The sequence below is a fragment of the Chiloscyllium plagiosum genome, chromosome 8 (genome assembly GCF_004010195.1).
Source record: "Chiloscyllium plagiosum isolate BGI_BamShark_2017 chromosome 8, ASM401019v2, whole genome shotgun sequence".
In the NCBI taxonomy this organism is placed as follows: domain Eukaryota; kingdom Metazoa; phylum Chordata; class Chondrichthyes; order Orectolobiformes; family Hemiscylliidae; genus Chiloscyllium; species Chiloscyllium plagiosum.
Genome location: NC_057717.1, coordinates 90646546 through 90667007, shown reverse-complemented (window position 1 = coordinate 90667007; position 20462 = coordinate 90646546). Strand labels below are relative to the sequence as shown.

The window sequence follows — 20462 nt, the reverse complement described above, 5'->3', positions numbered from 1 at the left end:
ACTTTATACTCAATATAAAAGGATAAAGTGTTTGATGGGAATAATACAGAATGAGCATTATTCTGGATCTAACCTCATGCCATCTGTGTTAGGAGAGTGTTTGATGGGGATGGTGTTGAGGGAGCTTTACTTAACATTTAACTCCGTGCTGTCTCTGTCCTGGGAGTGTTTGATGGATACAAATGTAGAGGAAGCTTTATATTTGGTTGAAAAGAGTAGAGGACACTTGACACCATCAATAAGTGGATGCAATTAAATGACACACTCTTCATTGGGTTGAGTACATTTGCAGATGAGGAACTGAAACATTAACTATTTTCCTTTCTCCACAGATGCTGCCAGACCTGTTGAGCTTCTTCAGCACTTTCCATTTTTATTTATTTTCTACACCCCAGGAGTAGTCAGCCTATGGTATTATCTGCCAGGGAAAGTGGGTGAAGCAGAGACATTCTCAATGCTTTCAAGAGGAGTTAAATATAGCTCTGAGGGCTAAAGGGGTTATAAGGTTATTAGAAACAAGCCCTTGAATATTTCTGTATATTTCAATGCATTCCTTGGACTAAAGGGATCACAGGGCACAGGGAGGTAGCAGGAACAAGATATTGAGTTAGATGATCAGCCATGAAGATACAAACACTTAAACTCACGTACCAACAGATTCAAGAACAGCTTCTTCCCCACTGTTATCATACTTCTGAATGGATCTTACAAATTTTAAACTTGATGTTCATTTTGTTCCTTGTGTACCTTCTGTGCAGCTGTAACATTGTGTTCCTCTCTCTGTTCTATTACCCTATTGCTCTTTGTACGGTATGACCTGCCTGCCCTGCATGCAAAGCAAAACTTTTCACTGTACGTAGGTACATCTGACAATAATAAATCAAAACTAAAAGGGGCTGAATGATCCACAAAAAGTAGAAATTGCTGGAAAAGTTCAGCAGATCTGGCAGCATCTGCAGAGAGAAATCAGAGTTAACATTTTGGGTGGAGCGACGCTGCCTCAGAACTGATGGTCAACGTCAGAAATCATACCACACCAGGTTTGTAGTCAAACAGGTTTATTTGAAATCACAAACTTTCAGGGAGCTGATCCTTCATCAAGTGAAGTCTTGAAAGATTATTTCAAATCAACCTGTTGGACTACATTGTCATGTCGTGTGCCTTCTGACTTTGTCCACCCCAGTCCAAAACTAGACCCTCCACATCAGAACTGATGGTAGCTAGGAAAATGCCAGTTTATATGCAGAAGTTATATGAGTGTAATGGCAGACTATGCAATAAAGACTTCCTCCTGCTCCATTTTTTTTCCCCATGTTTCTTTGTTTATAATTACCTGACCGGCCATTGAAAAAAAAGTGTAGAGGATTCACAATTCATCCTGCTGTCCAAGGTAACTCCATTCCCCGTTGGTTTTCCTTTGAGACGGTGTACGTTTTCTTTTTTTAATATAAAAAAAAGAGGTGAATCCAGATCGGGATTTCGATGCTCCCCAACTCGTCCGGCTTCTGTAGTAGTAGTCAGCCGCCAGATTTTCAACATACCAGGTTGTATCGAGAGAGAGAAGCTGGGTTTGTCATTGTCTGCGTCTCCACAGTACTGTGTATGCCCCTCTTAGAATGTATGTGTGACTGAGAGTGTGAGTGTGTGTTTGTGTGCGTGAATGTGTATCTGTACAAGACAAACCGTCTGGCTCCACCTCTCTCTCTCTATCCTCTCTACCTCCCTCTCTATCTCTTCCCTCCCTCCTCCCGCCATCAGTCTCTTTCACTCTCTCTCTCTCACACACACACATACACTCTCTCTTCCTACCAGCTGCAAGCAGCTGCCTGGTGTTATTCAGGGAAGACCTAACGGATTAAAATAAAGGAAGCGAAAGAGAGAGAGAGGGAAAAAATCATCACAAGGAAAAAGGGTGAAGATTTCGCATCAGCATGCAGAATGCTACACCGTCCGTGAAACAGCTACAGTGTGGTCGGATTGAAAGGCGGAAAGAGCACTGAGAGATTGTTTGCTTTTTGAAAATAAAAGACCACGCAAGGCAGAGACAAGAGGGAGAGATTGTATTTTTAAAAAAATAATAAAAAAAAGCCTCCTCCCCCATCTCCAGCTTTACATGTGAAGAAGATAGCATTCCCGGCGATTCAGCGTCCTTGGTAATGCCAGTGGGGGGAGAGGAGTCCTGGCTGCGGTGAATCTGAAGCTGTTTAACCCATCTCACCGCTGCCCCCCCCAACTCCAACCCCCACGGAGTCGGGGTTCGACGGACATTCGGCCAGGTGAGAGAATGAGAGAAAGAGCGACCAACACGGACGGACAGGTGAGTGAGGGATGGAGGGAGGNTGGTGAGGAGTGACCACCGAGGTGTGGCGAGAGTGACCACTGTATCTGGGGGAGAGTGACGAAGAGAGGGACCAGTGTGTCCGGGAAGAGGAGTGACCACTGAGATGTGGCGACAGTGACCACTATCTGTAGGGGAGAGTGACCACTGTATCTATAGTGGAGAATGACCACTGTATCTGTGGGGGAGATTGACCACTGTATGTCTGGGGGAGAGTGACCACTATGTATGGGGGAGAGTGACCACTGTATCTGTGGGGGAGATTGACCACTGTATGTATGGGGGAGAGTGACCACTATGTATGGGGGAGAGTGACCACTGTATCTGTGGGGGAGATTGACCACTATATATGGGGGAGAGTGACCACTGTATCTGAGGGGGAGAGTGACCACCGTTTCTGAGGGAGAGTGACTAAGAGAGGGATCAGCGTGTCTGGGGACAGTGTCCCACAGCAGTTGGGCGACGGAGGAGGCTACTGTGGTGGGGGCAAGAGATGCGAGGGGGCGAACCCACTTACACTGGGAGAGTGACCACTGAGAGCGACTCCCCCGGGGAATGGAGAGAGTTGTCCTGACGTGTGAGCTCTGTTCTGGGGAGGGGAGTGGTGGCGGAGAGCAGGCACCAAAGGTGTGGCCCGAATAGCCGCTGATGGGAGAATGGGCAGTGACCCCTCCCCGGGACGCGGGTTTGGGAGTGATCTGTGAGTGAACGGTGGGGTCGTTAGGAGTCACTACAGAGTGAGCAGTCCAGGCGAGGGAGAGTGACCAGACGTGGGGAGGTTGGGAAGGGACAGTCTGGGGGGGTGGCTGTTTGAGTCGTGCACCAAGACCTTTATCGGAGTGGGGAGTTACATCTATAGGGGGGGGGGGTGATAGTGAGAGTGAGCACTGATCATGAATGATTAGGAGAGGGTGGGTTAAGTTGATCATTTAAGGGCAAGTCTGTTGAAAGGGAGAATGAACAGGGAGTAAGAGAGGGAGAGTGATTGTTGTGGGGATTCTTGCACGGAATAGCTCTGCAGAGAGAGAGAGAGAGAGGAGGGAGTGGGAAAGCAAATGCACATTCCGCAATCGGTCCGCATTTTTTTTAAAAATAAAAGCCATTCCAGAATCTGTTTGCTAACAAGGAGCTACAGTCGGTTTCGTTTGGTTCCCCATTATCTCCCCTGACCCAGCCGGGTGGTCGCGGGTTTGACTGAACCCCCGGGGGTGAGGAGGGTCTGCAGAGCCACAGGCAGCTTGAGGTGGGGGGGGGGGGGGAGACGGGCCGGGGGTGCTGAGAGAGAAAGCAATTCGGTGTAAGACACCTCGAGTTGGCCGGAGAAATGCAGCTCTTCCTTCACCTGAGTCATTTCCTTTCTCTTCACGATCAGGGAAATAGAGAGAGAGAGAGAGAGCGGGGGGAACATTTCTTTGCGTTTTCATATTGGCTGCGGAATTAAAACCCAGCTCACATCTCTGTCAACACTGCCCGGTAAATGTGAGACTGGAGCACTTGTACTTATAGTGTACTCAGAATGTGGATCTTGTCTGTCAATGGGAGGGAGGTGTTGAGCTGAGTGCTGGTTTGGTTCACCCCCCAAACCCCTTTTATCACCCCCCCCCCCCCCCACCTCTAAGTCACACTCACCCTCATCCCTCCTTTCCTCCCTATTGACTCGACAGTGGGCACACTGGATAAGATATACCATCCTGCAGCTTATCATCTCCGACACAATGGAAAGCCTCATGATGATTGGTGTTAAAACTGTGTATGTATATATATTAATCATTTAATCGGGATTGCAACCTAATTCACTTCTTGCAGCCAAGTTGACACTGCCTTTACTGTCAGAACAGCTTGATAAGTATTTATATATTTTCCGCAAAGACCTGCCTTCTAGAGGAAGACAGTCCGTAAAATTATTGATGGGTTCCCATGTAATGGAAATGATCTAATAGGCAGACACACACATACACTGTCTCTCTCTCTCTCTCACACATGCACACTCTCTCCTACTGTGTGACACACATACAATACTAAACAAGTAGTCATTCACAATGGATGTGCAAGGGCTATTTAAATACTGCAACACAGTCTGTAATAGGATTGGGGCTGGAAAGCAAAATTGTACTGTACGTCTGTCCAAACTAGATGGATCCAACTGTGTTTGACCAACACTTCGGTTTGGCAAATGGGGAGCCTGATCATTTATAAGAGGTAGCTGTTGTTTACTTGCACTTGAAAGTGCCAACGTTAAAAATTTAAAAAAAGTGCCCGGCATAATTAGTCGTGTATTGTCATAAGACGTGTGAGATTTTTCCTGGAGATTTTCACTGGCTGCCATATTTTCATTCTATTCTCATCAAGTCATTTGACAGAAGTCTTGTTTCTTCATGACAATACTGTCGAGCAGTTGAACTTTGTACTGGCTGGATTCATAATTAAAGGTGTAATTGGGACTTTGGGGAAGGGGGGGGGTCAGCAATATAGCTGGAAAATAAAAAGGCATGAATAGCAATATCCAGTCCTGCGCAACGTTCTAACACAGGGTTACAATCTTCCATTTTCTGCTCCCTGTGGTGTTTGTTTAGTCTGGGCTCTTCCGAGACATCATCGCACGCACAAACTTAACATTCCCTCAGCAATCTTTCCATTTTGTCTTTCGGCTGTGAGTCCATACTTTTTTTGGTCGAGAGGAACAAAAACATTCCAGGGAAAAAGATGGAGGGGAAATGAGGATAATGTTCTTTCTCTCCCTCTCCCTCTCTCAGATCAGTCCACAAAAAATAAAGGTGACAATCAGCCACGTACAGTCTATATCGGAATTGCCAAGCCTTCCATCTCTCCAGTCCGCAGTTCCTCTGGGGTTCCCTTCACTAAAGGGAGCTCAGCCGCATCTGATACGATAGCGAACGTCTTTGCTTTCTGGGTGCCTCGCAGCAGCCTGTGTGTTTTGCTTGCGGGGAACAGCTCCACACCCTCTGCAGCTTAAGACTGTGTGGTGAGAGGACGGTGCAGCACAGTGGGAATGGGGGGTGGTGGGAGAGCAGAGGTGAGGGGCATCCCACACTTTCCCAGCCCTGCCTCAGACATTCCAATCTGTCAGGGGAAGTGGGTACCAATGCGCAGCCTGATACCATGAATGCTCCACTTCGAGGGAGCATGGGTGACAGACTCAGCAGTTTGTTCAATGCTTTCAGACTGAACGCTTGCACCCGCTCCTTTCCCCTCGCTGGTGTGGGGTGGGGGGGGGGTTGGAGGTTTGGGGGAGAAGGGTGCTAGCGTGGCAGTAGGCTTGCGACAGGACTGGTTGTGTCCGTTCCTTCATGAACGCAGAGTCAGCGCCAGCGCTGGAAACGTGCTCTGCATTGGGTCGCTTCGGGAGCAACCGGCTTCACGGAATTTGTTGGAGCGTGCTCACTTTGGCCCCTGGGTGCCCGGTCTCGGGATGTGAAGAACAAGTCCGAGGGATAATTCTTCAAATGTGATTGTTCTTGCTTTGTCGGCTGTGTTGATTTCCTCCTCGATTGTAAACAAATGTTCTGGTGTGGTTCAGTGGCTATGTTGACAGAGAGGGAGCGATGTAGGTGATGACAGACCCCAAGCATTAAATGCATTTGTTTGAGCTGCAGATGCCAACATACTCCCTTCATTGTGTTTGAGAACAGTGCAGTACTGCGTGAATTAATCTCAGGCTATTAATCGACTTGGCATGATTGGCATCAGTTCCTCTGCAGAGGGACACTTCTATTGGGTGTCACCATACTCAGAGTCAGAGTTTAAATTATGCCAACTGGTAATTGCAGCTTCCACCATGTGATCACTTCCAATGAGTGGGCATTGGGTGAGTGGAGAATCAGATTGAACAAGCTGCCCACCACACTCAGCAACTTTAATTCTATTATTTGAACGAGGGTCAGTAAGTGGCTGGTCATTTTTGAAATATATTGCCCTCTCCGCTGGGAATTGGCATTTCTGGAGCAAAAGGAATGGTTTTTGGTCGTGTCGCCATCCAGCCCAGATCTGTCCGAGACTGGCAGCCTCTCTAACAGCCTCCTCTGCTTTCCATGACGGATGCATCGATGAGCCCGTGGCCATATGGCTTTTGTGCACTGAGAAGGCAACTTGTAATGGAAGTGAGTGGTGACGTTGCAAGGTAGTGCAAGGTGCTCTGTGTTCACTGTTATCAGATTTTCTGCATTGTACCAGTTTCACGCTTCTATCTTCTCTATTCTTTTATTCTCTGTTATATTTGAGCGCTGCATTCTCGCCAATTCCCCTCCATGCTTCTCTGTCCTTGCTCCTTCTCAATTTCTCGAATGTTCTCTTTCGTCCCCCCATTTTCTGCACTGTCTCGTCTTCCTTTCTTTTTCATTTTCTGTCTCTCTCTACCCTCTGCTGTCTACATGTTACACTCCATGCTTGCTGCACTCCTCTCCTCTCTTGTGTTGCACACCTTTCACAGGTTCCACAATCCTGCCTTTCAGCAGCATCTCCTGTCTCTCTAACACCCTAGAATTTACCTTGATCTGCATTTTCCATTCTCCACTCTATATTGTCTGTGAAGTCAACAGTGAAGTGTATTTTTTTTTAGTATGATGCTTAAAATGCAAGTTAGGAGAAGTGTCACATTTAGAAGAGGCTGAACACTCCATCTGCGACAGGCTGAATGATTGCAGTTTACTTGCTGAGGATGGGACTATTAGTGCAAAGTGAAGCAAAGGGCATTCAAAATGAAAAGCGGCGATGTGTGCATTGCTATACTGTTTACATTTTGTGCATGCAAATGTACCGAATATTTCAGTGTTGGTAAGGCGGTATATACACAATGTATCCTGAAGTATCACAATACTATTTATTTTAAAGTGTTGTGCGTTGCTCAGTCTCTTGGTTCTTCTTGCAGTATCATTCCCTGTATCTCAATACGTATGTTCTATTTTGCTTCTCTTTTTGAATTTTTTCATATGTCTACCCTCTTTATGCATATGTTTTTATGTGTGTGTGTGTCTGTGTGTCTGTCTCTGCAAAGCATATAAACTGTTGATATTGCAACTCCTCTACCTTTCCCCTTCTGTGTGACTCAGTTCCTTTGTCTCTCTGTCTTTTCTCTCCATTTCCCTCTGTGCCTGAATTTTGAGCTGTTGTTTTTGCTATCCCTCTCTCTACCTTTGTGTGTGTTTCTCTCTCACTGTTGCTTTCTGTGTCTGAATACCTCTCCATCTCTTCCTGTCTCTCTATCCCTCTGCTAGGCTCTCCGCTCGTGTGTATAAGTCTCTGTTATTTTCTGTGCCCATTTTTCTCTGCCTGTCTATTCCATACTTTCCATCATGTTCTCTGTCTCTCTCGCTCTCTCTCACCCACATACACACACACGTACTAACTCTATCTCTCTGTCTCTCTCTCTCTCTCAGTCTCTATATCTGTCTGTCTCTCGATCCTTCAAATCTCCGTGTCTATCTAGCTAGCTTTGTGTTGACTCTGTCTCCTTTCCATACAATATTTTCTCCTGTCCCATTCTCTTTTTCATTGTCTCGCCATTGTGTCTGTCTATTCTGTGTTTCTCTACTTATCCATCTCCATATCTTTCTACCCCCTCTCTCTGTACATATCTTTATTGCATTCTCTGTCTCTCTATGCCACTACACACCTGTTTCTCCCAAAACCTTTGATTTCTCTCTGTCTCTGCCCGTCTCCGTGTTTTTCAGCCAGTCTCCAGCTTTCTGTTTGTCTCACAGTCTGCCCGCATCCTTCTCAATCCCTCTCACGGTCTCTCTATCCCTATCCCCCTTTCCATTCCTCTCCGTCCATTCCCACCTATCCTTGAATTTTACAATTCCTCTCTCTGCAACAACCTTCCCCATATCCACACTACCCCCCCAACCATCACTGTCTCTCCTGCCTCAGCTACGCTCAATGCTCTCCCTGTTGTTCTCTCTCTCTCTTTTCCTCAGCCCCTCTCTCTTTCTTTCATTTTTTTCTATCACTCAGCCTCCTTCTCTCTGTGCAGCTTTGCAAACATTGCTGCTTTCTAAGCCTGCAGTTCCATCTGTACAAACCTATGCTATTTTTCTCAGTACTCCCGTGCAGAGAGAGTCAGATTGTGAGTGTGATAAAGGAGCAATGTATGGAGACAGAGAGGGAGACCTCCTGTGTGTCGCAATCAGTGTGAGAAATGGAAACTGGCGATATTATGATATCGATCGAGAAGTCTTGCATAGCCTGATGATTAAATTAATTCCAACATTCCCAATGAATGCAGCTTCCAACACTTCACAGTGGTGTGCAATCTGATCATTTCAAAATGGTAGATTTCCATCATTTGCCTGCTATTCAGTTCCCAGGTATAGAATTCTGACAGCGGCTTTTCAGAACTGTAGCTTGGTCTGTTAAGGGAGGAATCAGAGCATTTAACTCCATACATTGTGGAGCACACCTTTCATTAACCCGACTCCATTAACTCTCACGGGTGTGAAATCTTTCCTGTGTCTCACCTTTCCTCAGTTATAGTACTGTCTGATGCACAAAGTGATCTTGTATTTATGGAGTGCTATCCCTCATCTCTCAGGGTGAACCTGTGTTGCAGACAAAGATTCCTCCAAACCAAAGATGTTGTGACACGTTTTGTTGATCCTGTATTTCGTGTCTTTGGTTAGGAGAGGATGGCTTATGCGACGGGTGTCCATTTTCTTCATCAAAATGAACTGCAGCATTGTTTCATTTTAATGGAGTGATGAATGTGGTAGGGGATATCTTTGGCATTTGCCCTTGTGCAGTTTGGGAGAGTCAGAGGATCATTTTCCCAAATATATTTTTATTTGCGGGATGCCGGTGTCGCTAGCAAGTTGAGTGTGAATCTTCCACTAGTTGTTGACCACAAGAAGGTGGTGGTGAGCTGCTACAGTGTGTTGTCACCATTTCTAATACCATTGAGTGAGTCACTTCTGAGGGTAAGTAACAGTAAAACCACACTACTGTGGGTCTCCAGTCATGTGCAGGACAGGTCAGGCAAGGGAGGACATCAGAAAAACGGATGGAATTTTACCCCAAAAGTCAGAATTTGTTGCCCATTTCCCTTGATCTGAGTTACTCACTGGGCCATTTCAGAAGGCTGTTAAGAGACATCCACATTGCTGTGGGTTAGGAGTCACATGGCAGATTTCCATCCCTAAAGGGCATTAGTGAATTGGTGAGGTTTTATAGAAATGATGTTTGGTGATTCTGCTGGTATATACAGGAAGGATGTTCTCAATGACCAGGGAGTCCAGAGTCATGAAACACAGCTGAAGGATATGGGATAGGCCATTTCGGGTTGAGATGTGGAGAATTTGTTTTAGCCAGAGCGTGGTGAGCCTATGAAATTCTCTATCGTAGAAAACAATTGAGGCCAAAACATTGAACATGTTCAAGAAGGAGTTAGATATAGGAATGGGGCAAAAATGGAGGCGGGGACTCTTTGCGGAATTTGCACGTTCTCCCCATATCTGTGTGGGTTTCCTCCCACAGTCCAAAGCAGTGCAGGTTAGATGGATTAGCTGTGCTGAATTGCTCATGGTGCAGGCTAGGTGGATTGACCATGGTTAATGTGGGGTTATGGGGTAGGGGTGTGGGTCTGGGTGGGATGCTCTTTAGAGGGTTGGCGTAGACTTGATGGGCTGAATGGCTTGCTTCCACACTGTAGTGATTCTGTGAGGCGTATTCATCTGACTGGTCTCAAAGTGATGCTCCAATATATTTATTTCCAAGCATGATTGGATTGTCACTGTTTATTACCTCTCTGGAGGTAACAACATCATTCCAAAATTTTCTAATTTTCACAGTACGTCATTCAAAATGGCTGGATCAGTATATCAGCTTTCATGATCCAATTGTTGGAAGACACACCCAATAGATTGAACTACATTACTTTGTTATCCCATCAATCGTCTGCACTGTTATATTTCACAAGACCCAACAAAATCGCCACATATTGTTTTGTAATGAGAAACCAGAAAATGCAGGAAAGGGATAACAATTTGGGCAGTGGGCTATGACTGAGTTAAGGCTTCAGGCCTAAATAGATGCCGCTTGTCTCCCTATCTCTGCTCCCTAATGCCATCTCTCTCTATCGAGGAAATGTAACTTTGGTTCCCATTAGATTTGTTCATCATTAAGACGGGCAACATACTGCAGTGGCTTGCTATTGGTTGGTGCAGGTTTTTATGCTTGCTTGTTCACAGGGTGAGGGTGTTGCTGGCTAGGTCATCCCTATTACCCATCGGGCTGTTGAAAGCCAACCCCATTGAGGTGGATCTGGAATCACATGGAGGTCAGGTAATAATGGCAGATTTCTTTCCCTGAAGGACACTAGTAAATAAGGTGGATTTTCCTGACAAACAGCAATGGATTTATGGTTGTCATTAGACTCTTAATTCCTTTCTTTTTTATCAAATTCAAATTCCGCCATCTAGTGGGATTCAAATCCAGCACATTACTGGGATCTTGGGATTAACAATCCAGCAATAATACCGCTCGGCCATCGCCTCCCCAATGCCTGGCGAGGAAACTCTTGGATGTACTGTAAGGGTTAATAGGTCGACGTAAACTCACATTATGAAGGCACCTTTTGTGGCCATCGAGTCCTGAAGTGAGTCTTAAACCCCTGAGCTTCTCACTTAGAGGTAGGGATGCTACCTAGTGCGCCACAAGACCTCTGCTTACACCATTGGTGAAGGTCGAAATGAATCCTGGTTACTTCTGTGACGAGAATCGAACCATGCTGGAAAAAGCAGAGCAAGTCAGACAGCATGTGTGGAGAGAAAAGCAAAACTGTCCAAGTCTCAGGGTGACGACCTTTCCTCGCGGGAAGGATCATCAATCTGAGACATTGGTAATACTTTCCTGGTGGGCTTGAGAACCTAAGGGTTGGAGCTATGTAAGGGGATCTTGAGCCGGCACTGTTCAGGAGCCAGAGCAACAGGGTTATTCTCCTCAAAGGCTCCTGCTAACTGTCCCCCTCTGAGCCTGTTACCCAGTTGAGGTTTGGGTGGGCAGGCAGACTCCCAGTTTGGAGATTGAGAAGGCACTTTGTGATGGAGCTCGGAAATAATCAGGTATTTCCGGGGGGCAGGAAGACAACAGCCTCTCTAGGTTCCAGAGGGATAATGCCTGCAATTTGGATCATTGAGGTGGAGAGGTTTCAGTAGGGGCTAGTGCTTCGGAAAATGGAGCTCCTGGAATAAAACCAAAAACGCTGAAGAAATTCAGCAGGCCCGGTAGCCTCTGTAGAGAGAGAGAAACAAGAGTTAATGTTTCATCGGGACTCTGGTAACCTCTCAGAGTGTCATAGGGAGGCAGCCATTCATGACGTGAGCAGTGTCCACCTTGAGGGGAGTCAGGGAGGGTATGGTGTGTGATAAGGGGTTGATAGTGTGCCCATTCTGGCATGGCAAATTTCTCCTGGTGCCACAAACATTATTACAATGTTGTCTCTGTGTTACTAATTTGTACCTAAGTTTTGTATCAAGGTACTTTTGTACCTAAGATGGTGCCATGTGTGGTGACATTGTACATTATTCACTGTACTCCTGTACTTGAGTACATGTGACAATAAAGCTTAGATCAAATCAAATCAAATAAATCAAATATACTCCCAACTGGGGCCTTCATTGAAACAGCAGTCTCAATGTCACACGTGGTGCAGGTCATCCAAATCTCAGTCTGCCTCAGTAAAGCTGCTCCTGACTCGAAACTGCATAATATTAGCATGGTTTACATTAAGTCTCACAGTCAGTATGTCAGTACACCTTTAAGGGGCATGTTGATGATGATGATGAACATTTAGGCCGCTGTTATAGCATGTGACCTAAAAGGTCTCAAACTCCATCTTGACTGAGGCCACTTGAAGCATGACACAGTCAAAGAAAGCTGTTTGGAGCGTAATATTCACCCAGGCATTGAATTGTTTGAGACGTATACGTATGCATCAGGCGCTATAATAACCAGCTATTGATTCTTTCAGCACTTGTTACCCACATCTCTTTCTTACAGTGCAAAAGATAACACAAGTGTTGCCACATCAGCTAAAAGTTTCCTGCTGGAAGCAAAATGGACAGACATGCTGATATAGTCCCCTCTTATTTTCTCACTCCTTCTGTCTCCCTCCCACCACTACATGACTAGGAGAATAGATTAGATTCCCTACAGTGTGGAAACAGGCCTTTCGGCCCAAGAAGTCCACACTGACCCTCTGAAGAGCAACCCACCCAGACCCACTTCCATCTAACTAATGCACCTAACCCTATGGACAATTCACCTGACCTGCACATCTTTGACTGTGGGAGGAAACGGGAGCACCCAGAGGAAACCCACGCAGACACGGGGAGAATGTGCAAACTCCACACAGTCGACAAGGCTGGAATCGATCCTGGGACCCTGGTGCTGTGAGGCAGCAGTGCTAACCACTGAGCCACTGTGCCGCCCCCATCATCACCCCATCCCCTGTCATCCTGTTTTCCTCTCCAAAGATGCTGCCAGACTGAGCATGTTCATGTTTTTCCACAGAATTACAGAAAATAGGAGTGAGAGTGGGCCACTTAGCCCTTCTAGCCTGCTCCAGCACTAAATGTGATCATGCCTGATTATCCAATTCAGTCCCCTTCCCATTTTCTCCCTTTGATCATTTTAGCCCCATCTAACTCCGTCTTGATAACATTCAAAGCTTCTATTTCAGATTCCTGGCGTCTGCTTTTCATTTCATCCATTTTAAGCTTTTGCTTTGAGCTTAAATTTCTTTGTCGAGAGTGTGGTGCTGGAAAAGCACAGCAGGTCAGCAGCACAGCATCCATCGAGCAGGAGAATCGACGTTTCAGGCAAGAGCCCTTCAAGGAGGAGCCCTTCATTTTGCCCGAAACATCGATTCTCCTGCTCCTCGGATGCTGCCTGACCTGCCGCGCTTTTCCAGCACCACGCTTTCAACTTTGATCTCCAGCACTTTCTCCTGGTTGATTTTAAATTTCTTTGGTTTGGCGAAGAAAATAAATTCAATTGAATTGACTTGAGGAACGTCTCAAGAAGGTCCTGTTGGGAAAGCCCTGGATCATGGCTCATTGTCACGATAGTGGTACCTTGGCCAGGCTGACTGAAGTTTGCTGTCTTGCCGCCTGTATTCCTCAAGGGGGCATTGTCTGTGCTTCAGAAAAATGAACAATTATCCCATTGTGTACCATGTGGCGATTGACCTGCAAACAGTAATGTTTTAGCATATTGCTTGTAAAGAAATCTCAATAAGTGGCTATTTCTAAAGAAAGCCCTGCATTCTGGGCGTGCCTTATACAGCTACAAGCCATGTCACAAGCCAACGAAGTACTATTTGAAATCATATCAAGCTCCCACAACAGCATTAGAGGTAGTGCTCGGATGTTCTGTTTCAGTGATGTTCATTGATAAGGTATCAGACAAGGCGGTGGAAGGTGCTCAAAATAACGCAATGGTATGTTTTACAGCCACATGAGATGATACCTCTGTTTAATGGGTCATCCAATACAAACAAGGCAAGTGCCTCCAAAAGTGAAGCACTCCCCCAGTGCTGCAGTGGGCATGTTAAGCTCATTTAGGGTGGGAATTCAACTAGAGGTAAATTGGATAGGCATTGATCTAGTGGTATTATTTTTAAACTATTAATCCAGAGACCCTGGGAATGTTTTGGGGGCCTGGGTTCAAATCCCACCATGGCAGATGGTGGAATTTGAATTTAATAATAATCTTGAATTAATAGTCGAATGATTAGCATGAAACTATTGTCAATTGTCGGAAAAAATCCATCTGGATTACTAATGTCCTTCAAGGAAGGAAACTGTTCTCCTTACCTGGTCTGGCTGACATGTGACTCCAGACCTAGAGCAATGTGGTTTACTCTTAACCGCCCTCTGGGCAATTAGAGATAAGCAATAAGTGCTGGCTGAGCCAGTGATGCCCACATCATATGAATGAAGTGACACAATGACTCAGACTTCTAAATGTTCAGTGTACATCAGATTGGTGTGAATAACATTGAGTTTCATCCTGGGGATGGATTTGGGATCTACCCCTGGTGTAAGTCTTGGTACTGTAAGTCAACGCTGCCTTTTGAGCAGGGAACTCAGCATTAATTGGGGAAAGGGTGGTGTAGTGGGAATACCAGTGGATTAATGATCAAGAACCTAGATTAATGGTCTGAGGATACAGTTTCAAATCCCAACAGTGCACCTGGTGAAATTTGAATTTGATAAAAATACAGAATTAGAAGCCAACCCAATGAAAACCATGTAACCATAGTTGATTAGAGTTATAGAGGTGTACAGCATGGAAACAGACCCTTCGGTCCAACTCATCCATACTGACCTGATATCCCAATCAAATTTGTCCCACCTGCCAGCACCTGACCCATATCCCTCTAAACCCTTCCTAGTCATATACCCATCCAGATGCCTTTTAAATGTTGCAATTGTACCAGCCTCCACACTTCCTCTGGCAGCTCATTCCATACATGTACCACCCTCTGCGTGAAAAGGTTACCCCTTAGGTCGTTTTAATATCTATCGCCTCTCACCCTAAACCTCTGCCCTCTAGTTCTGGACTTCCCCACCCCAAGGAAGAGACTTTGTCTATTTATTCCCCCCATACCCCTCATGATTTTATAAACCTCCATAGGGTTACCATAGGGAAAGATGAATAGGAAGGGTTTGGAGGGATATGGGCTGGATGCTGGCAGGTGGGACTAGATTGGGTTGTGATATCTGGTCAGCATGGACAGGTTAGACTGAAAGGTCTGTTTCCATGCTGTACATCTCTATGACTCTATAACATCCTTGTAAACCTTTTCTGAATACTTTCAAGTTTCACAACATCTTTCCGATAGGAAGACCAGAATTGCATGCAATATTCCAACAGTGGTCTAACCAATGTCCTGTACAGCTACAACATGACCTCCCAACTCCTGTACTCAATACTCTGACCAATAAAGGAAACCATACCGAACACTTTCTTCACTATCCTATCTACCTGCGACTCCACTTTCAAAAGCTATGAACCTGCACTCCAAGATCTCTTTGTTCAGCAATACTCCCTAGGATTTTACCATTAAGTGTATAAGTCCTGCTAAGATTTGCTTTCCCAAAATGCAGCACCTCACATTTATCCATATTAAACTCCACTTGCCACTTCTCAGCCCATTGGCCCATCTAATCAAGATCCAGTTGTAATCTGAGGTAACCTTCTTCTCTGTCCACTACACTTCCAATTTTGATGTCATCTGCAAACTTACGAACCATACCTCTTATGCTCACATCCAAATTATTTATCTCAATGGCGACAAGTAGTGGACCCAGCACCGATCCTTGTGGCACTCCACTTTGTGGTCCTTGTGGTCACAGGCCTCCAGACTGTAAAACAGCTCTCCACCACCACCCTCTGTCTTCTGTCTTTGAGCCAGTTCTGTATCTGTACGGCTAGTTCTCCCTGTATTCCATGTGATCTAACTTTGCTAACCAGTCTCCCATAGGGAACCTTGTCGAACACCTTACTGAAGTCCATATAGATCACATTCCCCGCTCTCAAGAGTAGTTTTGCACCTTCTCTAGTAGGTACACCCACACATTGAATCAGAAAATGTTCTTGTACACACTTAAATTCCTCTCCATCTAAACCCTTAACACTATGGCTGTCCCAATCTATGTCTGGAAAGTTAAAACCCCCTACCATAACTACCCTATTATTCTTACAGATAACTGAGATCTCCTTACAAATTTGTTTCTCAATTTCCCGCTGACTATTAGGGGGTCTATAATGCAATTCCAATAAGGTGATCATCCCTTTCTTATTTCTCAGATAACCCAAATAACTTCCCTGGATGTATTTCTGGGAGTATCAAAAACATCACCACCCTCGTCTCTTGCCTCCCTTTCTGTCCTTCCTGTAGCATTTGTATCCTGGAACATTAAGCTGCCAGTCCTGTCCATCCCTGAGCCATGTTTTGGTAATTGCTATGATATCCCAGTCCCATGTTCCTAACCATGCCCTGAGTTCATCTGCCTTCCCTGTTAGGTCTCTTGCATTGAAATAAAAGCAGTTTAGTTTATCAGTGCTCCCTTGTTCTCTGCTTTGTCCCTGCCTGCCCTGACTGTTTGACTCACTTCTTTTCTCAACTATACCAGTCTCAGATTGATCTCTTTCCTCACTATCTCCCTGGGTCCGACCCCCCCCCCCCACCTTAATAGTTAAATCCTTCTGAGCATCTCTCGCAAATCTCCCTGCCAGTATATTAGTCCCCTTCCAATTTAGGTACAATCCGTCCTTCTTGTTCAGGTCACTCCTACCCAGAAGAGATTCCAATGATCCAAAAATGTGAATCCTTCTCCCATACACCAGCTCCTCAGCCATGCATTCATCTGTTCTATTCTCCTATTTCTACCTTCACTAGCTCGCAGCACTGGGAGTAATCCAGATATTACTACTCCCGAGGACCTCCTTTTTAAATTCCTGCTTTTCTGTATTTTCCCCTCAGAATCTCATCCTTTTCCCTTCCTATGTCATTGATTCCAATGTGTACAATGACCTCCTGCTGGTCCCTCTCCCCTTTGAGAACATTCTGCACCCTCTCTGAGACATCCTTGATCCTGGCACCAGGGAGGCAACACACCATTCTGATTTTTCGCTGCTGGTCACAGAAATGTCTGTATGTACTTCTGACTAGAGAGTCCCCTAACACAATTGATCTCTTGGAACCCAACGTCCCCTCATTGCACTAGAGCCAGTCTTGATACCAGAAACTTGGTTGTTTGTGCGACGTTCCCCAGATAATCCATCACCCCCTACATTTTCCAAAACAGCAAAGCTGTTTGAAATGGGGATTGTCACAGAAGACATCTGCAGTATCTGCCTACCTCTCTTACCTTTCCTGGAGTTAACCCATCTATGTGACTGTATCTACAACTTTTTTCCCTTCCTATAACTGCTATCCATCACATCCCCTTGGTCCTGTAAGTTCCTTATAGACTCTAACTGTCTCTCCAATCGATCTGATAAGATTCGCAACCAATGGATTTATTACAGATATAATCCTCAGTTACACGTAAACTCTTCCTAAAACCCACATCCGACAAGAAGAACATATCTCTCAACGAAAGGCTATTGTAAAAATCCGTATGGTTCACTAATGCTCTTCAGGGAATGAAATCTGCCATCCTTTCTTAGTCTGGGCCTACACGTGACTACGGACCACACCAATGTGCTTGAATTTTAACTCCCCCCCTGGCTAATTAGGGTCGGGCAATAAAGGCCCAGCCAAAGAGACCCACCTACCATGAATGAATTTTTAAAAATTACTGCTGTTTGAGAAACGAAGACATTGACCAACGTTTGCCTATTTCTAAGTTCAGTCTCAGTTCCAGTTTTGTAGGCCATTTTCCAGATTCCTTATCAAAGAATTAAAAATTAAACTTCCAAGACAACTGGTACAGCCAACCATGTCCACTCTCCCTCTTGTTTTTGTTCATATTTGGATCCACTTGCCATTTACTTTTCTCTTTCTTGATAAACGTCAGAGGGGGTTTAATTTGCTTTGTTGGGAATTCCAGGTCAGAGGTGAACTCTCATTCAACTTTTCAGTCAGAGGAGAGAATTGTTGAGATTGAGTTGGACCATGCTTAAGAATGTGGAATGTGTGTTCCCATGTCAAAGACTTATTGACATTAATTCCAGTCAATATGCTTCCCCTAGGAGAGAGGGAAGCTTATGTTGATCGGATGAATAGGCATCTTACTTTGTTTACTCTTTCAGGAGAGTGGTTTTCTATTCAGCCTGTTCAGAGATGTTATTGCACTCAGTTGAGATTTGAACACAGGCCTCCTGGCTCTGAAATAGAAAGCCCTATTCTCAAGGTATGATAGCCTGGGAATTTAACAAATTGCTAGACATTTACCTTAAGATAAGTGGGACGGATATCGGAATATCTATTACATTTCGTAGACATGGGTCATCGTGTTTAACATACCCATGATAGGATAGACAGGGAGGAACTGTACCCCTTGGTGAGTGATCAATGACCAGTCAGCATAGAGTTAAATTAAGATGTTTAGAGGAGATGTAAGGAAAAACATTTTCACAGAGAGGTTGGTGGGAATCTGGAACTCCCTGCCAATAAGGGTGGTAGAGGCAGAAACCTCAACATTTAAGAAGTATTTAGATGTGCGCTTGCGATGCCAAGGCATACAAGACTGTGAGCAAAGTGATGGGATTACAGACTAGATGGGCCAGAAGGCCTTTCTCTGTAATGTAGATCTGTATGACTTTGTTGGAGATGTAGGCATCACTGGCATCTACATGTGTTGCCCCTGCCTATTCGTCCTTGAGACCATTTCAGACGGCACTTAAGAGTAAGTGACATTACTGTGGGTCTGGAATCACGTGTAGTCCAAACCAGGTAAGGAGGGCAGATTTTCTCTTTCTGTAGTACATTAGTGAACCAGATGGGTTTCTACAAATGGCCACCATTACTGATACTGGCTTCACTTACATATTTATTAATTGAGTTTAAAATTCACTAGAATCCCTACAGTGTAGAAACAGGTCCCCCGAAGAGTGACCGATCCATTCCCCACACTGTATTTACTCCTGACTAATGCACCCAACCTACACATCCCTGAACACAATGGGCAATTTAGCATGACCAATTCACTTAACCTGCATGTTATTGGACTGTGGGGGGAAACCAGAGAACCAGGTGGGAATGTGCAAACTCCACACAAACAGTCATCTGCGGCTGGAATCGAACCTGATTCCCTGCTGCTCTGAGGCAGCAGTGTTAACCACTGAGCCACTAGTTGTCTTGATTCACTCTCTCAAATACAGGCATTAGCCTGGCTCTCTGAATTGTGATGCACCTCCAGTACAGCAACATTAGTGCGACGTCACTATCTCCGCTCTGGATAGGAGATGTTCAAACATGCTACAACATACCTTGGGAACAGGTGGGATTTGAACCTTCACATCCTGGTTCAGAATGGCCTAGTTCTATGATGTAAATTTGATGTAACGCTGTGTCTGTTGACCACAGTATTCCTGAAAAAATCTTCAGAAACCCAAAGAAATTGTCATATCATTTCACCTCAATTTTTGCATGTCTTTAGAACATAGAGCAGTACAGCACAGGAACAGGCCCTTCGGCCCACCATGTCTATGCCAACCATGATTCCATTCAGTGCTGAGGAAATGCTGCACTGCCAGAGGGTCAGTACTGAGGGAGTACTGCACTGTCGGAGGGACAGTACTGAGGAACTGAAAACAACAAAGCTGGAGATCACAGCTGGTCAGACAGCATCCATGGAGAGACAGCAAGCTAACGTTTCAAGTCTAGATGACTCTTCATCAGAACTCTGTTAGCTTGCGCTCTCTCCATGTTTGACTCGCTGTGGTCTCCAGTATTTATTGTTTTCAGTATGGGTTCCAGCATCTGCAGTAATTTGCTCCTACAGTACTGAGGGAATGCTGGCTAGGACAACATTCATTGATAATCCTAAATTGCCCAGAGGGTAGTTGAGAGCACAACCACATTGCTGTGGGTCTGGAGTAACATGCAGGCCAGACCAGGTGAGGATGGCATACTTCCTTCTCTGAAAGACACTAGTGAGCCAGATGGGTTTTTCAGATAGTTAACAGTAGTTTCACGGGTAGGTCAAATTAATTCTGTATATTTTTGATTGAATTCAAATCCCACCACTTATCAATAACTCGCTCGCTGATGCTCAGTCTAGGTTCTAAGTGCACTCTCAGCTTCAGAACTCATTGCATCTTTGGTCTAAACACAGACAAAAGATCTGAATCCCAATGCTTTCAACATTGAAGAAGCAACTTAAGAGGCATGGAGGAGCCAAATTGAAGTCCAATTGAGGATTGGAGGAAAAACTCTCCACTGGTTGGCGTCATGCTTAGCAGATGGGAAGATGGTCGTGGTTATTGGAGGTCAGTCATCTGAGGTCCAGGACATCTCAGCTGGAGTTCCTCAGGGTAGAGTCCTAGGTCCAACCAGCTTCAGCTGATTCATCAATGATTCGTCCATGATAAGGTCAGAAATGGGAATGTTCACTGATGATTGTGCAATGCTCAGGTCTTGAAGCAGCCAGTGCCCTAA

At 45.2% G+C, this 20462-nt stretch overlaps 1 protein-coding gene across 15 annotated transcripts in view; it reads left to right on the top strand.

Annotated features, from left to right (window-relative positions):
* Positions 1-1415: 1415 nt before the first annotated feature.
* The window catches only part of LOC122552175 (adhesion G protein-coupled receptor L1-like), a 588240-nt gene continuing 569193 nt past the window's right edge, over positions 1416-20462 (top strand). For 8 of the 15 annotated variants that reach the window (XM_043694735.1, XM_043694723.1, XM_043694732.1 and 5 more), the window contains exon 1: positions 1417-2317. The gene's annotated coding sequence lies outside the window, so the exon portion shown is untranslated. Of the gene's footprint in view, positions 2318-20462 lie in introns of all 15 variants that reach the window. The other 7 variants (XM_043694734.1, XM_043694733.1, XM_043694729.1 and 4 more) reach the window with 2 other exon arrangements.